We start from the raw sequence: 20923 nt of genomic DNA, 5'->3' as shown, positions 1-20923 counted from the left end.
TACTCAGACCAGCCCATCTGGCACCAACAACCATGCCATTTTCAAAGTCACTTAAATCTCCTTTCTTCCCGATGATGCTCGGTTTGAACTGCAGCAGATCGTCTTGACCATGTCTACATGCCTAAATGCATTGAGTTGCTGCCATGTAATTGGCTGATTAGAAATTTGTGTTAACAAGCAGTTGGACAGGTGTACCTAATAAAGTGGCCGGTGAGTGTATAATAACTACGAGTCTATCTATTATATAAGCTTCTTTGTTTAGGTTTCACTCATTTCAATTTAATAGCATGAAAACAAGGCATTTCAATGACTGACCGATAATTTTTCTTTGCCATTACAGTGAAATTACTGAACTTAAACAGATTGACAAAAGTGCCAGATAAAATGTAATGTGTATAGAGCATTTACCGTGTATGGCCATACACCCAAAGTGCTTCACAGTCATGAGGGGGGTCTCTCCACACCACCACCAGTGTACAGCACCCACCTGGATGATGTGACGGCAGCCACAGGACAACAGCGCCAGTGCGCTCACCACACACCAGCTGCAATAGCTGGAGTGGAGAAACAGTAATACAGCCAATTCGGTAGATGGGGATGATTGGGAGGCCATGATGGGTAAGGACCGATGGAGGTAATTTGGCCAAGACAGGAACAGGGAAAATGTCAAACTTGCTCATTCTTGTGGGACAATGTCAGACAGACTTCACTCCACACTGCCTTTGTGTATACAATCCGTAAACAAAGAAGGACTTTGAAAATCAATTATGTAAATCAGTTTCTTCATTCAGTCCACTAGCTGCAGCCACTCTGATTCAAGCCTCAAACTAGTATTGGACTATTTTTGTGAATCCTTCTGATATTAAAAAGATCTGGTTTGTATACAGTAAGTCACTTTTTCTCCTGATCATGTTCACTGCTGCATACCATAACTTGTCCAGGATGACTGACACCTCTAACAAGAAGTACCCTCATACCACTTTAGGCCACTGCTAAGCCACTTCTGTTCTAACTGGACTGCAGTTCTACCTCTTCATTCAATTGTGTGCTCACAGCAAAACACGGCTTATTCTGGTTCTTTTTTTTAATTACCAATTCTCAATTGGTGGAGTTGGTGGTTCCTTGCCACTACCATATCTGACTTGCTTAGCTGTGGTCGGTAGAACTGCCCTACCATAAACCAAGGGAATAAGCTGAAAAGAAAATGAATGAATGAATAATAGTTTTCATAGAGTGCATTGATTCAGTATGTTAAACTGATATCTGTAGTATCTGTATTAGGAATCTGCCTTAGTTAAGTTGAAATTATCTCCAGAAATTGTTTATATACTCATTTATTATGCAAGAATTGACCCCAATAATGAAAAGCACCATATATTTTTTAAGTATACCACAATATTTTGACCATATTTGCACTGGTCATGAATTTTAAATAGCTCTGCTCCGATGAATGAGTTTTATTTAGTTTCTTTCACTCCGGAAAAATCACAGTGAGACCCCAAAGAGACAACCTAGGCGGCATCCACAGCACTTTCCGGTCTTTACTTTAAGCCGTGACAAACCATGTATCATCTTAACATCCAGGCCGGCCACCACGGTTTTTAGATTGAAGATGGCATAACATTCTGTTTGAAAGAGGCATTCTCGTTGTTTGCCTAGAGCGACAGTTAAGCTTGCTCCGGCCCTAGGCACTGCATAAATGTATAATCTGTATATCCTGCATGTTGTGTTCTGACGAATTGTAAGCAGATGAGATGCATGGCTGCCACTTTCACAGAAAGCGTATTTACTCTTCCTGCTCCTACTACTTTTAAAATAAGAGTCATAGATTTTATATTTATTACAAGCGTGGATAAACGTATAAATAAGGGGAAAAATATGCACTTTAATCTCACTAAGAAACATTATGGCCACTCAAACGCATCTTTAAGGACACATGTGATGTGCAACATAACTATCCGTGTTTTTTTTCCAATTGGCCTATTTTTTACTGGGTTTTTACACTCATGGTATTTACATGAGAACAAATAAACAATGGTGTTTGAGGATCACTGTATGTCATATACATGAAGTGAACCCTTATGATTCAGCCATGGCTTGGTTTAATCACATTTTCATTCTATGATCTTAAATCATCATTCCTCAACTGAACTAATTATTACAAACACAGCATTCTGTAGAACTGAATGTGCCTATTGAGCTGAATTTGTCACAGTGATGAAACTTCATACCTGTTTTTCATTTATTGTCTGTTTTCTTTGTAAAGCTATTCTGACACAATTTGCCTAGTAAAATATGCTACAAAAATAAAAGTTACTTGACTTGACAGAATGCCATGTCATCTGCCAAAACTCTATTTGGGTCTGAAAAGATTTATCTTTCACATTTCTGGTGAGAAATGAAAACAATGAGTCTTTGAAAAGACTCTCTGAACTCTATGAAGTTGGCTCCTTTAAACCGTTGCCTAACCACAGGCGTATCACCAAGGAGTCAGTCAACTCCCAAAATCAGATGAGTGTACTTGGAGAAGCAGCTGACTCACCGTCTGTGCAAAAACAGAGACTCTTGGGCCCTCACGGCCAGTTTGTGTTCCTGCGCCGAGACATGCACAAAATGTTAACAAGGAAGCGAGCACTCCAAAACAAATCTCGCCTGACATTTGAATTAATTCTCCAGACTCACTGTAAGATGAGACTCAGGGGAGAGACGTGAACGAGCATGTGCATAAGGGAGATGACCTCATCAGGAGGTGAGTTGCCATGGAGACAAAGTAGGAGGGAAATTACCTCTGCACAGATCCAAAGGTCAGCCCTACTCCTGACTCGACGCTAGCAAGCACTTCAAAGTGTTTCGCTAAACCTTGACACCATGTGACTCGATGTTAGAGAAGTGAGCTCGGGATTTCAGCATCCATCATTTGGATGAGTCAAAGGAACAAACAGCAACCGCAGTGTCTGCTCAAAGACTGTTCTTCTATCAGCCCTCAGGTAGCATGACTTTATACCTGCTCTCTGCTGTAGAGAGATTGATGTGGGCTGCTAATTTACAGTCAATAGCACTAATGCACAATCATGTTGCCACTGTAAAAGCATGTTTGTTTGAAAGCATAAATTAAAACTACTTTAAAGGGTCTGATAGACCAATTCTAAGATGCATCAAACTTATTTTTACCCCAAAACAAAGAATGAAAAGCAACTTAAAATATATAAGGGCCTGTAGTGAGATTTACTGTACTTTTTCATTAAGAAATGTCATCCACACGCCATTTTTTATATTATTTATTTTTCATTAATTCATTTTCCTTTGGCTTAGCCCCTTATTTAGGCTCACCACAGTGGAACTTACAGCCCATTTCTTTGGACTGTGGGAGAAACCGGAGCACCAAAGAAAACCCACGCAAATACGAGGAAAACGTGTTCAAACTCCACACAGAAATGCCTCCTGACCCAGCTGGGCTCGAACCAGCTGTGAGGCAACAGTTTTAACTACTGAGCCACCATGCTGCACTATTACTTATTTCCATATCATAGTATTTAACAAGAAAATAGATGTAATTTCGCAATTTCAACAGTTACTTTAACTAAATTTAAGAAGTAAATCAGGGTTTAATTACATTTTTAACATAATATTTTATGACTGACAAGTTGAGATGATTAAAAAAATTTGTTTGATTTAACTAAAATCATCATTTAAAAAGATCATTTTTACAAGTAATTTAATGTCGCTTAACACTCAAATGTGATATTCTAAAAACTACTATTATAAAATACTACATACTAAAGACGCTGCTACAAGTAATCTTCATCACATCTCTTTTTTCATAGTGTACATCAGGGGTGTCCAAACTCTATCCTGGAGGGCCAGTGTCCTGCATAGTTTAGCTCCAACTTCCTTTAACACCACCTGGAAGTTTCCGGCATTCTAATGCTGAGTTCAGACTGCATGATTTTCAAAGTAGTCGTGTCACAGATGTTTTCACACTGCGTGACTATCTGGGCTAGCGTTTTGTCGCTGCTTTGTTTACACTGCAAGATGGTATTTTCAGTCAAAACTAATTTCAAACGCCATGATTTGAATCGCCGACAGCTCCAGATATTTAGCATGCCAAATATCTCACGGGCATAGGCGACTTGTTGGCGATTCTTTTAGATCGCTTCTTTGATAGTTCATACTGTGTAATTGTTACTCGCGTGAACAAGCATCAATTTGCCTGTGATTTCAGCCATTTGTCTGCGATTTCTCAAAACCTGTCGTGGCTAAAATCATGCAGTCTGAACTTGCTATTAGAAAGAGCTTGACTAGATAGTTCAGGTGTGTTTAATTGGGGTCGAAACTAAAATACGCAGGACACCGGCCCACCAGGACTGTGTTTGGACACCGCTGGTGTACATTATGATGCCTGAATTAACTTGAAATTGGAATTAATTGTTTTGTGTTCTTGGCATACTGACAACTGAAAAATATATTGATGGAATGCTTTTACAAAGTAAGAGGGGTGTGAGACATCAGCACAAAATAGAAAATCATTTCAGAGATGGAGCAAGTAATTATATTTATATGGAAACTGAACAAGGTGACGTTGTGACTCAAAGGTTAGAACTGTCACATCACAGCATGAAGGTCACTGGTTCGAGTCCCGGCTGGGCTGGTTGACATTTCTGTGTGGAGTTTGCATATTCTCCCCGTGTTTGTGTAGGTTTCCTCTAGATGCTCCGGTTTCCTCCACAGTCCAAAGACATGCCGTATATTAAATTGGCTGTAGTGGATGAGTGTGTGCAAATGCTAGTGTGTATGGGTGTTTCCCAGAAAGGCATCTACTGCTTACAACATATGCTGGAATCGTTGGCAGTTCATTCCGCTGTCACAACCCATAATAAATAAGGGATTAGGCTCAAGGAGAAAGAATGAATGAATGAATGAATGAATGAATGAATGAATGAATGAATGAATGAATGAATGAATGAATGAATGAATGAATGAATGAAAGTGAATATAATCCCTTTTTTAAAAAGTAAAAATAACAGTGGAATAAGATGAAACACATTTACATCCAAGAACAATTCACAAATACACAAACAACTTAAATGTGTGTGACTATAAACAGAAAGAAGAAGTTACATGTGTGTCAGTATATTAGTTCTAAAGAACTACTCCTAGATAAGACAACAACACAATACTTATTCATTCAATCAGTCATTCATTCTTTTGGCTTAGACTATTATTTATTAGGGGTCTCCACAGCGGAATGAGCCACCAATTATTCAAGCATATGTTTTACACAGCGGATGCCTGGATGCTCTTACAGCCACAACCCAGTACGGGGAAACATCCATACACACTCATTCACACACACAAACACACACACACACACACACACACACACACACACACACACACACACACATACACTATGGCCAATTTAGTCTCTTCAATTCACCTATAGCACATGTCTTTGAACTGTGGGGGAAACCAGAGCACCCCGAAAAAAACCCACGCAAACACAGAGAACATACAAACTTCACCCAGAAATGCCAACTGGCCCAGTCGGAACTTGAACTAGCAACCTATTTGCTGCTTTGTCGACAGTGCCAACCACTGAGCCACCGTGCAGCCCCAACGCAATACTATATTACTAAATAGATTTTAAAAAATGCCTTTCTAACTTAGATTTTTTGTCTCGATTCTAGTCCAAATATCTAAAACTTCTTAAATCAAGAAGCATTTTCTAGACAAGCAAAACATATTGTCTTATTTTGAGAAATAGCAAACCAAAAGTAAGTGAGTTTTTCCTTAAAACTAGCAAAAAAATTTGCCAGTGAGGTAATTAAAACTTGTTTTAAGGAAAAACTCACTTTTGTGGCATTTAATTTATTAAAATTAAGAATACTATAACGTGCATCCCTGTATGAAAACTCACAACCACAGACGAGGTGTTTGAGGTAGTGCTGAAAAAAGCACCACTAAAAATCTCACATTGGAGTAGCTTTTTCAAGTATGAACAGCAACATTATGCACTACAGCCTAAAAAGCATAACATGACTTCTTAAAAACAGTTGCATGTATAAGCATAGACTGCAAATATAATGTTGCATCCCAGGTAAATTCCCCTAATTATAAGGATAATGTATTTTTACTTACAGTGATTACATAAGGTATTTTCAGTATTCATTCACTGCTTATGCTCCACTCTTTGTTCGCTGTTCATGTGAACCTGCTCCTCTGCAGCCACAGAAAGCTGAAGTAAGAGGAACCCAGACAGAAGCACACCCACACAGCTCTGCAGCGCCAGAGCCCTTCCCTTATCACAGGTCTGAGGACAGCTCTTCGTTTGTGGCTGACTGCGGTCTGCCGGCGGAGGGACAGAACAAGAACTTTACTGTCAGTGCATTGTGCAAACACGCAATACACTCTGAAACATGATGATAACTCAGAAACCTGCAGGAATAGAGAAGCTGTGCTAATAGACTGAGCAGGAGAGAGCGGGAAATCTGTGCCGCTTCTTTGAAACATGCCCTTATGGAAAGGAGAACTTAGATAACACCTATATACCTAAATAAGTGAAACTGAAATTGGAAGAGCCTGTCTACAAGTTAAATCTTGGGAGATTGCTTGAATGATTTACACTGCAAAGATTAATGAAAATGAGGAAAATAAATCAACTGACAAATGCACAACCTTGCAAACTTTTCCACTGACAAGCTGTAAAAAGTTTTAGATTTTAATGCAATTGTTTTTTTATGTTTTTTTTATTTTATTTTTTACATTTTGAAATGATAATAAAACTTTTAATAATAAAATTCCTATATTTATAATCAAAGTTGTCATATGTTAAGTCACATAAAACAAATGTGGGCAAATAGTTTGTTGAATATCTTTCATTTTTGGCCAAATAATTTACATTTACAAAAATGTACATTCACCTGCCACAGAACATTAGGAAGGCAAAAGACTTTATATCTTACCATATAAAAAACACACACATTTTACAAACTAAAATATTAAAATATATTGACATTATTTAATATATTAATGATAATTAAATACATTTTACATAGAAATCCTAATTGTACTACTTAGTATTGAAATTTCTTGTTTAAAGGTATCGTGAACTCCTTTAAAATGTGCAATTTTTATTCAATTTTTGACATAAATCTTAACTGAAAAACGAGCAGAGGGTGGGACATAGAGTAGCTCCTCCCCTTTTAAAAATGCCAATAGCCAATAGCATTTTTTTGTTTCATCACAGCTCTGTCAGTTAGAGTGGTTGAGCTCAAGCGCGTCAAACAAAAAACAAATGCGAAGCGTTCTGAGGGGGCCAGGACATGTCAGATACTAAAGAGCATTTGATTGGTCAAGATTTATGAAAAACTGAAGTATGAGGTGACGTGAAAATAAAACGTTGATCCAATCGTCAATACAAGCTTTACATGTCTCTATTTCTTTTATATCTTCTAAATGCAAGTTTTGTCACTGTTTTGGAATACACTAGCTTATGGCTCTTTTCCACTGAGTGGTACGGTACGGGCCTAGACTATTTGCCCATTTCCACTGTTAAAAGGTACCAAAAAGTGAACTGTACCATACCACTTTTTGGGTACCTTTTCCAAAGGGTACCTAGCACACCAAAGGGTACCAAAAGGCAACTGAACGCTTTTGGTTTTCAGAGAAATATCATTAGCGTGTGCACAAGCCAGAAGAATGAAAACAAAGAAACCGCCATTTTTAAATACACAGCCGAGACACTACACCGTAACAATATATACATATAATAATGAGCCATGGTCAACCAGAGTTCAAACAGACCTTGTTGTCGTCTTGATTAATAGTCACAAAGCCAAAAAGAAGAACAGAACCTGCCAAGTGTCCTGTTGTCACCTGAAAGTGCGAGTGGTTCGGCACTTTCTCTAGAGAGCTTGTGTGTGCTAACCACGCATCTATAGTTGAAATAGCAGACTTGAGCTGATGATAATGATGTGTATGTGATTATTGAAGTGCTTCTGCGACTTTCAGAAATGGACAAATGTCATAGTGAAGCGTGAAAAAATAAAAAGCCTGAAAAAGCAAAGGAGCAAATGATTCTTTCATCAACCTAAAACATGAACAAACTGCCATGTTTAGTTATTATCGTCGCCTTTTGGACTATTATGATCTCAGAATGACGGAATGACTTTTAAAGTTAACGTTGTGTGGTGAAGAATAAAGATGAGAGGTTTGTACTGACAGTATGTGGTTTGTATCGTTTATGAACCCAAATAAGGCCTAAATGTATGTTTTGGGTATTTTTTATTTGTTATTGGTAACATTTCACACAAGCCTGATAAAGGTGACCTGTACCATACCATACTGTACTGTACCACCCAGTGGAAACGAAGCATTATAGATACCCATGAAGACTAACATACTGATACAAACATTGTTAATTATAAGCAAAAACTGACAATAACAGCAAATATATTTCAGTGTAAACAATGAGTCATTTATGTATGATCATGTGACTAAAAATGACATCGTTTTGTTTCCTAAATTTAGGCGGTTGATGCATATTTTTCATTGACGGATTTTACCCCACGTTCCTCAACCTAGCCAGTTTGCTCACACCCGAACTAGTGCACTAATGTAACAGAGGACACAAAGCAATGTCTGCAGGAGTTTTAATGAGCTTGATAGAAGCGAACTACATCGCGGCACCGTCGTTAGATAAAGCCTGGCTGCAGAAAATGAGAGAACATAAAAAACGATTTATTCGAAGCCATTTGGAGAAGCTAAACCCTGATAATATCACTACTTTCTCTCATCTTTTGAGACACAGAGGACGACCGCGTGAGGACAGAGAGAGAAAGAGAGAAAAATCAATCAAGAGCACAGTGTGAGTAAACACTTCAGGGTGGCACAGCCGCAGATGAAAGCGCTATGGACAAGTCACGTCTGCCAACCCTGAACCAGCTAGACACACATACGCAATGAAAATGTGCTGCGAAACGAGAAAATGCATCTCCTCTGAAGAAAGGCACAAGCTGTCTTCACTCCAGCTTCAAGTCAAAACAGAGAGAGAGAGAGAGAGAGAGAGAGCGAGAGACAGAGACGGTGTGGGTGAAAGACTGCAGTATTAGGGCTCCAATTATGACAAACTGTAAGTGTTGATTATTGCTCATCATTCACAGTTTAAGTCAATTAACGATTTTTCATTAAAATTCTCAATGTGTGGCCATCTGCATTAAAAAAGATTTAAATGGATAGTTTACCCAAAAAATTAATTTTACTCACAATTTATTCACCTACTAGGTGCTTTCAAACCTGCATGAGTTTCTTTTTTTTCTTAATCAAGATTATCAATAAGAGTAAGGCTGCACAATATATAATTTGAGCATCAATATCAGTGTGTTTATCCACAATAGCCACATCGCAGGATTAGATTATTTATTAAAGAGTAAAAGATAACATTATTTTTATTTCTAAATAATTTATACAGTGATGATACCATGTTATTTTATATTTCACTGTTCAATTTCTGCACCTGAATGCTGTGGGACTTTCCTGAAACCTTAAAGTGCTGTTTATTTCACGTATCTTTCCTCTGTTCTATTTATGTATATATGCTTGTATTTTATTACGGTTTATGCAAACGCACTGCATAGAAAAAAATTATTAAATCTTTCCAAATAGAGCTATTCGATTCATCTAGTGAAATTATAATAATATCACAATAATATATATAGCAGATTTTTCCAAGATCATGCAGCTCTAATTTAAAAAAATTTATTAAAAAAACTATGAAAGTCAGTGGCTACAGATTTTTAACATTCCTCAAAAAATCATTTTTCCAGCAGTGAAAACCTTCATGAGTTTGATGATCACAAGGAAAACTAAAGGTTGGGAAAATGTTTTGGAAACCAGTAGCCATTGACATCAAATGTAAAAAGAAAAAAAACTATTAAAGCCAGCGGCTACAGGTTTTCAACATTCTTCAAAATATCCTTATTTTAGATTGTGTATTTATATAGTGTATGTGTATAGATAATCATGATCCACTAACATGATGCAACAGCAACCACACGACAACGGCATCAGTGCGCTCACCACACACCAGCTATAAGTGGAATGGAGAGACAGTGATAGAGCCAATTTAGCGGATGGGGATGACTGGGAAGCCGTGATTGGCGAGGGAATTTGGCTAGGACACCAGAGTTACACCCCTACTCTTTACAATAAGTGCCATGGTTTAATGTCTCATTTGAAAGACAGCACTCACTGACAGTTAAGTGTCCATTTCACTATACCTGGGCATTAAGACACACACAGACTGCAGGTTGAGCACCCTCTGATGGCTTCACTAACACCACTTCCAACACAAACCTAGTTTTCCCATGTAGTCTACTATCTAGGTAATGACCAGGCACAGCCCTGCTTAGCCTCAGTAAGTAAACGGTCTTGGGCTGTATGGTAATAAATCTCTTTTTTTAACCACTTAAAGGAAATTCAAGGTTTGTGGGTGAGTAAATAGCTATGTTTCCATTCACCTTTTTTGCGCATTTTGGAATATCACATTAAAAAATGCCTAATGGAAATGAAAAGATGCACATAAATTTTGAAAATCTGCATACAAAAAATGTAAGCTCACAACTGAATAGGATAAACCTTTTATCCTATAAGAAAAAATGTGCATAAACTACAATGGAAAAATGTACTGAATAAATTTCAGCATGCACATCAAAAAAGTCATGTGATTTTGTTTTAACGGATAATGTGACAACAAAAATGGGTGCGTTGTGACAGCATTAATGAATAAACCAGAGAGCTGAGAACATTTGACAACATCTGCAATGTTTGGTCATTACAATTCCTAAGCCAAAGTCCATCGTCAAAGTCCCAGTCTTAAAAACAAAACAAAAAAAGTCCCAGTCTTAAGCATCTGTGCTACCAATAAGATGTCTCATGCCTCTAAAAGCCACTGTGCATTCACTGTGTTTCATCATCTTTATATAATTATATATTATATAAGGGAAAAAAGGCCTACCGTGGCTTCTCCTAATGCAGCACATTGCATTTTGTATTTTGATATTTGGTGCCAATTTATCAGGAAGTGATTTTGTTCTCTTTGACTCACTGGATGAAAACGGTGCTTTATTTGCAAATCTTTTATACAATAAACCAGTTTTGCGTATAAATATATATAAATTTTCTTTTCATGGAAACTGATAGCTGAAAGAGTTTTAATTTTTGGATGAACTGTCCCTTTAAATGGGGCAGCCAGGCATAATCATAATCCAGAAGGCTGACTGACTTAACAGATTACAAACATTTAATATACATGCATCACAGTGTGATAGGAAGCTTGCGCTCAGAGTCATGAGGGCACTCAGGATTGTTTTCAAAGGCTGTGGATTAAAGGTAATAAAGTTGCAATTAATGCTCATGGCCACTGTTTTGCCTCCTAAGACCTCAATATATCAATTGGATCAGGACGACAAACTCGGGTAAAAAGTGTAAACAAAATATAAACATGGTGGATTTGTGAGATCAACCATCAAGAGGCTTTGGTAAAGTTGTTTGAATGACTATTACTCAATATCTAGCCATATACAAAATATTTAAATCCTGTTTTCCATCTTATATTTAATCTGCAACAACAATGTGACATTAAAGATGTGTTTAGACCTTAACTTCTGATTGCATGATTATCCAAAGACCTGAACAGGTAGGTAATACATGAAAGAAATGTGAATGATGTGTCTGACAGAGGATAATGTAACTAAGCAACATAAGGTCCATTAATGTGTAAGTTGTATGTCCAAAAGCTAGTAAACTCTTCTGTCACACACTCAAAAGTTTTTGGGAACAGGGAAACAGCATGGCAAAAGAAAACTCAGTGCTTTAATTTGTTGGTTACTTGTTCAAACAGATTAGGAAGATAAAATATCTACTTTTTCATTTTAACACATTCAAAAAATACAAACACCATAAAGCAAACACTGCTTTAGAAATTTGTCAGAAGTCGATCATTAGCAACTGCCTTTTCATAAATGCACAGTGTTCAAAGTCTGCAAACTCCTCTGAAGCCATGAGCCTGAAAAACATGCAACAGAAACGCATTATGAATTCAATTTGCAGCACTCATTTAATTGAATCATAGCCTTTTGAAGTTTAATATAATAATAGGCTGCTTTATCCCTTCTCTGTTGATTGCCTTTTGTCCATGCCAAAATTAAAGAGATGTTTGTTATAAAAACACAACATGTAAATGTGATGGAAACACAGGCCTAAATTGTCCCTAAATTATGTTAAAAATACTTTATTGCTGTTTTTTACAAGGATGATCAAGTGCATAAATGGTCAACTTCACATTGGCTCTTAAAGCACAATGAAAAACAAAACTGTTATTCATTTTAAACAAATGATCTTAAAAACCGAAAACAACAGAAAACGCGAGAATATGCTCATCCGGTTATAATGAATGAAGCATAATTATAAACTCATTTTTTAAATACTAGATCCTTTAGTTCAGATTGAGCTCATTGAATGTCCACAAACAGGGCTTTGGACTCTTGTCTAGCGAATCAATCTCTTATTTAAAGAGAGCTGTTGATAAAACAAGTGATATAGTGAATGCTGGCTGTTACACTGTCTAGCAATGGAAATAAAGTTGAACTGGAAATAAAGTAAGCTTTGTGTGTCAGGGGACAATTCTTCGGCATTCGTTTTCAAGTGCTTCCACAAATAGAAGCATAAAACATTTAACGTGTAGACCAGACTGCTTACAACTCCTTCAAAATGACTCACCGTATTCATGCTGTAATAATTAAAAGAACGCTATTGGTTCTAACAGGTTTCAGTTCATATCCAGATGTGAATGAATCTAAAATATTCCATCTAAAAATACTAATAATAACAACAGCAACACTCTAAAAACTAAAAGCACTTGTTTAAATTGACTCTATTGAATTAGACAATGTTACAATATACAGCACATATTCTATTATAACATAAAAAATGGACATGTCCTTATGAATATTTCAGATTATAATGTCATTATGATGTTGGGTAGTTGAGATTCATTATAAATGTCATTAATATAATTCATTTGGAATATGTGAATCCCACAATCATGCTCGGATCCACTGCAAATCATTCGGTCTGAGATTGCCTGAATGAGGTGGTCTCGACTCGATTGAAATGAACTCTGGAGTGGATCGTTTGTAATGAGAAAGCAAAGCAATACAACGAACTAATGAACCAGGCTATATCACAGTGTATTATGGATATGTAATATCTATATATAGCCATATGAAAAGAGAGTTATGCATAGGGCGGGATGTAATTCCTACCAGTAAATGTGCGTTTCATGTCCAATACGCGAGTGAAAGCATGCTGAAAAATTACCAAGAGCTGTTTATTCTTAAGGAAAATTTACAGAAATTACCATCTGATAATTTTTCCATATTTTAATCTTATAATGTTTTGTATTAGTCTTATTGTTGTGTTCATTTCTGCACTGATACCTCGAAAGAAAGATCAACATTGATCTGCATGATCTGACTGCAGTCTCATCTGTTATTCCTCTCTATAAATTGAGCCTATTATGCATTTTTTAATAGATTAATTCAATAGATGGATTTTTACAAGACTTGACAACTGAAATGAGGCTATGTATGAGAACGTATTACAATTTTCATTTAGTGACGATGTCTGTGGATGTCAAAATGAAACTGCACATTTTTTCTCATGAATAAAAATAATAAAACATTTAAAACACACATACACACACAAATACAACAAACACACTATATATATATATATATATATATATATATATATATATATATATTTTTTTTTTTTTTACATCACAATTGTTACATCACAGATTTAAATAAAAGTTATGCTGAATAAAAAGTGTATGAATATAATAATGTTTGGCTATTGACACAATATTTAATATATGTTGCACAGAAATAGCTATTAACTTCTCTTTTTTAGATAGGGCCAGTGAAAATCTTGTTTTTTTTAGCAGACAAACATCCTTGTGGGTGCAATGGAATGTTTAAAACATCTGGTCACAATAAATGATAATGTTTGTATCTTTTATAAAGAATACAATATATTCAATGAAGACTATGCAGTGTTAGTTATTCAATATTTACACCTAAAAACTGTAAAAGCTATAATACACTTTTAACCTTGCTATATTGTATTTATCTGTGCTAGTAATTGACTTGTTTTACATTATTCCAGACTCACTCCCTTACAAAATCACCCCCAACCAATCCAAATTGAAGAATTCTTTCCATTTAAAGCTGTTTAAGTCATCTGGTGAAATTGTATTCACATTGCAACATATAGCACAGAAATACAAAATATACAATGTCTGATTTATCGCACAGCCCTAATATTAACAGATACCAATAAGGTGCAACCATTTTGCATCCCTGCCTGTAAAAATGTACTTATTCTTTATAAACTTGCTGTAAACCCTAAATAAAGGCCTTTAACACACCAGAACAGAAGAAAATGCTTTGAATGGACACTTTTTTTTAAACTTGCTCTATTAATTCTGCATCCCGAGCACCACTTAAACAACAAAATCTTCACATTGCATCATTATTTTTCGATCTAAAGTCTTCAGGGGTGTTCGCATACCTGCAATCCTTTTTTGCAAGTAACTGCATCGCTCTGCTAAGCATCCTGCTGTAAATTAGGTGCAAACTGGCTGTTTCTTAAGCTCTGGAGAGCAGCTACATAAACATGAACAACGTTAGGCTTGCTTTCCCATCGACTAAGAAACGATACAAGCTCAACGTGCTGAAAACGAGGCCTTAGCGTTGCAGAATGAGGTCTGGGGAGACGGTTAGGACAACAGTAGCTGAGCCTGAGCAAGCAAGCTGTTCTATCCCCTAAAGCAAACCTAAACAACATTTAGCAGATTATCTGACTACGGTGGCAGTTTGCAAGTAAACTCAGGCCGAGTCAGACCAAATGAGAATATCAAAATATTTGCTCCGTTTTCTACAGAGTTTTATTGCTGACTTATTTGGTAATATGGCAATACACTGTATGAAATGCTGGGTTTAAGGCAATCGATATGTGTTGGTACATGAAGGAATTAAGTTAATGTATTATTTTTCAGGGGTGTCAAAATTCATTGTTTTTTTTAATGCACCGTGAGGCAGACACAAACGATTTGGTATTGGTTCAGTAATAATCATAACCGGTTATGTACTGACGTCATTTATTACATATGCGTTATGTCGGTAGCTTACTATGGCGCGGGAGACCATGAGTAATTAAAATGCTCCAACTACTTAAAAAGTAGATAATGATGCACAATTCACTATTTTTGAGTTTGCTGGACAGTTTTCACAGACAGGAAAGAACATTAGAACCCAGCAAAGCGAAAATGAAAGTTGTAAAGCCCTTTTGACCTGCTGGCGTGTTTCTGAGGTAACAATTAATCTCCTCTCTCTGCTATTTTCAATAATAGCGTTAATTGTGGATCCAGGCAAGAGCGTGTCTGCAGAGTGAGTTTTCTCCACCACATTGCCATCTACAATGGATCAGGTGATCGTCGTGGCCGTTTAACATCAGTGTCTATGTCACTGTTTGCTTAACAGTGCTAGAGCAGCGCTGACCATTAGAGCCAATCACAGCCTTTTCTGATGAGCGAGAGATCAATCATAGACATTTAAAAACTCACTTAACAACATTCAAAAAGCAAGCGGGATAATATTTACATTTGTTCATTCGCTATGAATGCTCATGTTGTCTTCTGTGCATGTACTTTAGTTTTGTTTAATACATTCAAAGAGAGTGTTTTCCTTGAGCAGGTAAAATTAAAGGTGCAGTTCATATTTCTAGCTTGTATTAAAGGAGAAAATTGTATTACAAATAATGTATAAATATAAATATATTTATAAATTATACATTTTAATACAAGAACTATTGTGATGCTAGGTTAAATATCGAACTTTTTATGGAAAGCATCGTCAATGCACCAAACCATACCTTACCGAACCGTGAGACAAGTGTAGGTTCACACCCCTATTATTATTTACGAAATTAAGTAGATTGAACATAAAACAATTAAGCTGCCCCACAAAAAAAACTCAAGAATTGTGTTGATTCAGCTCATTTTAAATAAGTAGTTTTAACAAGCAGCAAAACTATTTTTAATGTATAATTCATTCATTCATTTTCTTTTCGGCTTAGTCCTTTTATTAATCTGGGGTCGCCACAGCGGAATAAACCACCAGCTTATTCAGCACATGTTTTACATGGAAGATGCCGTTCCGGCTGCAACCCATCACTGGGAATCATCCACATACTCATTCACACACATACACTACACTACACTACTTTTTTGGACTTGTGGGGCAAAGCAGAGGAAACCCACATAAACACGTGGAGAACATGCAACCTCCACACAGAAATGCCAACTGACCCAGCAAAGGGTTAAAACCAGCGACCTTCGTGCTGTGAGGCCAACGTGCCACCCACTATGCCACCGTGCAGCCCTAAGTGTACAATACTACTGAAAATAAATGAATAATTGAATTGTTGTTGTTGTTGTTATTAAATGATTCGTAAACTATATTAAGCAATATACCTTTGTTTTACGATTAGCACTGGTCACTTTGGGATTTAGATAAGATGTTTTTAATGCTGTCATGCATCAAGTTAAAGATTAATATGAAGCGCATAAGTGACAGTGAGCCTTTTCTATTGTGCCCTAATGCTTTTTTTTATTATCAATCATAAGTTTATTTTTTCTTTTTCATTGCTTGTAGTTTTTTTGTGAGTTTTTCCTCCATGTGTTATTATACGTCTATAGTTTTGTTAAAACTTGAGTTTTAGTTTTAGCAAAAAAAGATTATTTTTATTATTTTACCAAGTGCAAAATTTTTATTTTGTTTTAATCAACTTTGTTTTTACTTCAAGTAACACTTTTTTCACCTAAAAGCCCATAATTCTCACTCATTTTTGAAACATAAGAATATTTGAATAAACTCTGAGAGATTTCTATAATTTTTTCTTCCATTAAAAGTTTGTTTACCCAGAACTCCGACACTGGCATTTGTCTAAAAAAAAAAAAAAATATATATATATATATATATATATATATATATATATATATATATATATATATATATATATATATATATATATATATATATATATATATATATATATATATATACATATCATAAAATATACTTATATGAGTTTAATGGTTTAATCCAAGTCTTCTGAAGAGAGACACAATTGCACTCCTCAATTTAAGGATTTCATTTTGATCTCTTAAACATTTTGAAGCAGAGTTTTGAGTAACTATTAATGGAGAATCAGACATTTCTCTGGTTTGATTAAAAATGTCTTCATTTGTGTCTTGAAGATGAATTTCTTATGGAATTTGAACACGAGTGTGAGAAAATGATGACAGATTTTTCATTTTTTCATTAACCAAACATTTAACTCTGCTCAACATCTGTTAGTTCTGACAGACTTGTTGGAGATGTAATATAACGAAGCTGGCCTGTCCACTAGAGCTATTGTTTTGGATGGGCTGAGCAAGCAGGCCCAATTCAGCACAGTTCTTTTAGACAAGTCTGGCTCTGATTCCTTTTGGCGAAGCATGACCCATTTCCATAAAACACTATCTGTACTCGGAGAAGGCCAGAAGCGCTGTCAAACACTCACACTAACAGCAGGGCATCCGACACATGCAGTTTTTCCTCAATATACACATCAGTAGACATCTGTGATGTCATAAAGCACAAAATGAGGTCACCAGTCAACTCACTGTCTCTAACCCTTCACTGCTGAAACCATGCTTAATCCATCTTCATTACAATGCATAGGCACCTGTTTAATTGGGTTTCAGATCCCTGTCCTTCATTGTGGGATTCTTTTTTTACAGCCTGCGGTGGACTCAGTCAAAGGTAAGAAATTGTAAAAGAAGCACCCTGTATCACACTATGATAAATTTGCAGTTAGTTGTAATTTTAGTAAGGGTTAAGGTAAAATGACATAATAGGTGGGTGTGGCTCTGAGGCCCCGCCTGTTTTGATGTGAAAATATTCCTCTGTCCTTTTCTTCTGTTTGGGCCATTGAGGTCAAAAGGTGAGAAATCAAAACACAAACACTAAAAAGCAGCTTTATAGTATAAATCGAAGTGTAAATCGAACTGTTATCTACACTGACATTGTTTTGCATGTTTAAAAATGCAAAGCTTTTTGCTTTAACACTGAAACTACCAGAATCATGGAACTACTAGAATGGCCATAGCAGTCATTCTGGCCATTTTTAATGTAAGACTGTACTAAATTACATTTTGTCCCATCATATTTACATTGATAGTTTCTAATGAGGTTTTAAAATTAAGCTTTGAATATTTTATAAAGTCATTACCCTAAAACACAAACTTTTCTGTCATGCAGTTATAGACTACCCCCAAAGGTGCAATACTTCTCTTTATATTTTTTTCACCATAAGTGAAAATGCTGTTTGAAACTTTGAATGACATGTCTGATGTAAAGTTCTGTTTTTGCTATCAGAACATTGTTTTGTTAGTAAAACGTTGCTAGGCAGCAGAGTGACACATATTCAAAAGCAAAGGAAAAGTAGTGTATGTGAAATGTATGTGGTCAATTTGACCATTACGACCTTTCAAAGAAGAAGTACTCAGAAAATAACCCTTTTTTGTCTCATTTTTTCTAGTGAATAATCTATAGTATAAAGTGCTCTATAAATAGACAAAATTGACTGCATACATGCACATGGCTGTCATAAAATGCTTTATTAATTGCTATATTCCAACCCCTGTAGTTTTCAACCCAGGCTCATTCTCAAAATGCTATATAGACTTCTGGAGAGCACCAAATATGTCCCAGGAGGTACGTTTTTTTCCACCAGAGGCCACTCTCGTGAGTGCCATTCACCCTGCTGTTCTCACCTAAATCCACCAGGGGCCACTGTCGACTGACTGACTGACAATTGACTAACCTTCCCTCCTCCTTCCCTAAAGCCAGGCAATAGTTTTTAAAAGCACAGACTGACTCGCCCACCCATTTACTAAACGCAACCGACAGTCTTGAAAAGCAATCAAGAAAAAGTAAAGCCCTCGTCTGATTTTTACCAAGTTTTCAGATTTTACCACATCCTCACCCTGTTATTAACTTGTTTATTTTATTTTTTGGGTTCTGTTTATGTCTTACCCGCTTTCTGGAACTGTTCTTTGTTGAACTCGAACCCTGTTGTTGTGGTCAATTCCTCTCTGCATCTCAAGTCTGCCAACGTACATGGCGAGCTACTGGACAAACTGGTAACAGTAAGAAAACTGTCCACATGGAGGTAAGCAGTCAGCTGTTAAGCACGAAAAGGAACAGCATAATACCGCCCTGTAGCGTTCGTTTTAAAGACGAAATGCAGTCATACGTACTTTTAGCTACATAATTTACATAATTCATGTTGTGTGCTTCCTTTTTTAACCAGTAGTTTTAAAAAGAACTTTGCTGCTTGTATATTGAAGCCTTTTCACTTTTTCACATCAGCTCAAGCGAGAAGCTGAGCCTCCGTAAGACTGAAATCCTAGAATTGCCCCCCGTCTCAATGTCACAAACCCTCTTTACCTCCACTCACATTCACACAACACAGCTCTCTCTTCAACGGTGTAACCAAACCCCCCTTCCAGATTCTGTTCTCTCCAGCACACGCGTCTGTAACTCGACCAACATCCCAGTTTCTATAGTTCTGTTCAACGCACGTCTCTTTATCACGATGTAATCTGCCTGTTTCCTTTGTGCCTCAGTTATCCGATCTAAAGCCAGTCACTTTACATCCTGAGCCATTATACCATCCGCCACTTAATATAGTTTCATGTCCCTGACTTCATTAGAAAAAGGAAGCAAGTGGACAACTAGCTCATTACTCCAGTCTAATTCCCAAGTCCTGCCAGCTGCTCTATTGAACCACTTCCAGATATATATTTTGGATATATTGATACTGAAGGAACTTGAAAGAAGTTTTCACAAAAGTCACCTATAAAATCACAGAACATCAACTTAGATAAGCATCTTTCACCTGGCACTAGAAATCTAACAGTAGAAACATTCTGTATCATGGTTATAATGACCAAAATGATCACAGTGATCAGTATTATTATGTTTTTGTTAGAAAACACTTAAGGCATTCCACCAAGTGTTTTATATGAACATTAATAACCAACAAATATATTTATGTAATTTGGTGAAAAACAATGTAAACATGCATCCAATGTGTGTGTGTGTGCGTGTGTGTGTGTGTGTGTGTGTGTGTGTGTGTGTGTGTGTGTGTGTGTGTGTGTGTGTGTGTGTGTGTGTGTGTGTGTGTGTGTGTGTGTGTGTGTGTGTGTGATATAGGTATTCAACACCATTTTTCTCAGAAAACATATTTTTAAAGGCTCCATTAACTTGAAATATTCCCGAGATGTTAATAACAACCAAAGAAATCCATATATACAATTTGAAAACAAATCTAATTAGTTTACAAGTTAAGTTATGTGTAATAAAATCAAACGACGCAGGGAAAAAGTATTGAACACATGAAGGGGGGCTGTAAAAAAGAAAGTGAAAGTCCAGACAGCAGCTGAAATCTCTCAGTAGATCTTTAGCAAACCTCTTCCCTTCATCATTGTAAATTAATATTGGCTGCTTCAGTCAAACATCTACATTACCAGCAGGGCTTGACATAAAAATTTTTGAACACCAGCCACTGTGGCTAGTAGTTTTTCAACATTACTAACCACTTTCCATTTTCACTAGCCACAACTTTGTTGTGGGGAAAATGTGTTTCATATGCAGAAATTAGACTTTGGCATGCTAAAATAATTACTTAATATTGATATTGTGTTATTTTTACATGCCTCCTCGTTCAATTAACAATTTTTTTGTGTGTTGTG

The 20923-nt window shown here is 36.4% G+C and overlaps 1 protein-coding gene across 4 annotated transcripts in view; it reads right to left on the bottom strand.

Moving 5' to 3' along the window:
* galnt1 (UDP-N-acetyl-alpha-D-galactosamine:polypeptide N-acetylgalactosaminyltransferase 1) overlaps positions 1–20923 on the bottom strand; it is a 230205-nt gene that overhangs the window by 196303 nt on the left and 12979 nt on the right. Inside the window, exon 2 of one of the 4 annotated variants that reach the window (XM_087287129.1) lies at positions 6139–6345. The exons of the other annotated variants lie outside the window; for them this stretch is intronic. The gene's annotated coding sequence lies outside the window, so the exon portion shown is untranslated. The remainder of the gene's footprint in view (positions 1–6138; positions 6346–20923) is intronic. 4 annotated transcript variants of the gene reach the window in all.

Source organism: Danio rerio, chromosome 16 (assembly GCF_052040795.2).
Source record: "Danio rerio strain M-AB ecotype USA chromosome 16, GRCz13ab, whole genome shotgun sequence".
Taxonomy (NCBI): domain Eukaryota; kingdom Metazoa; phylum Chordata; class Actinopteri; order Cypriniformes; family Danionidae; genus Danio; species Danio rerio.
This window is presented reverse-complemented; position numbering and strand designations above follow the sequence as displayed.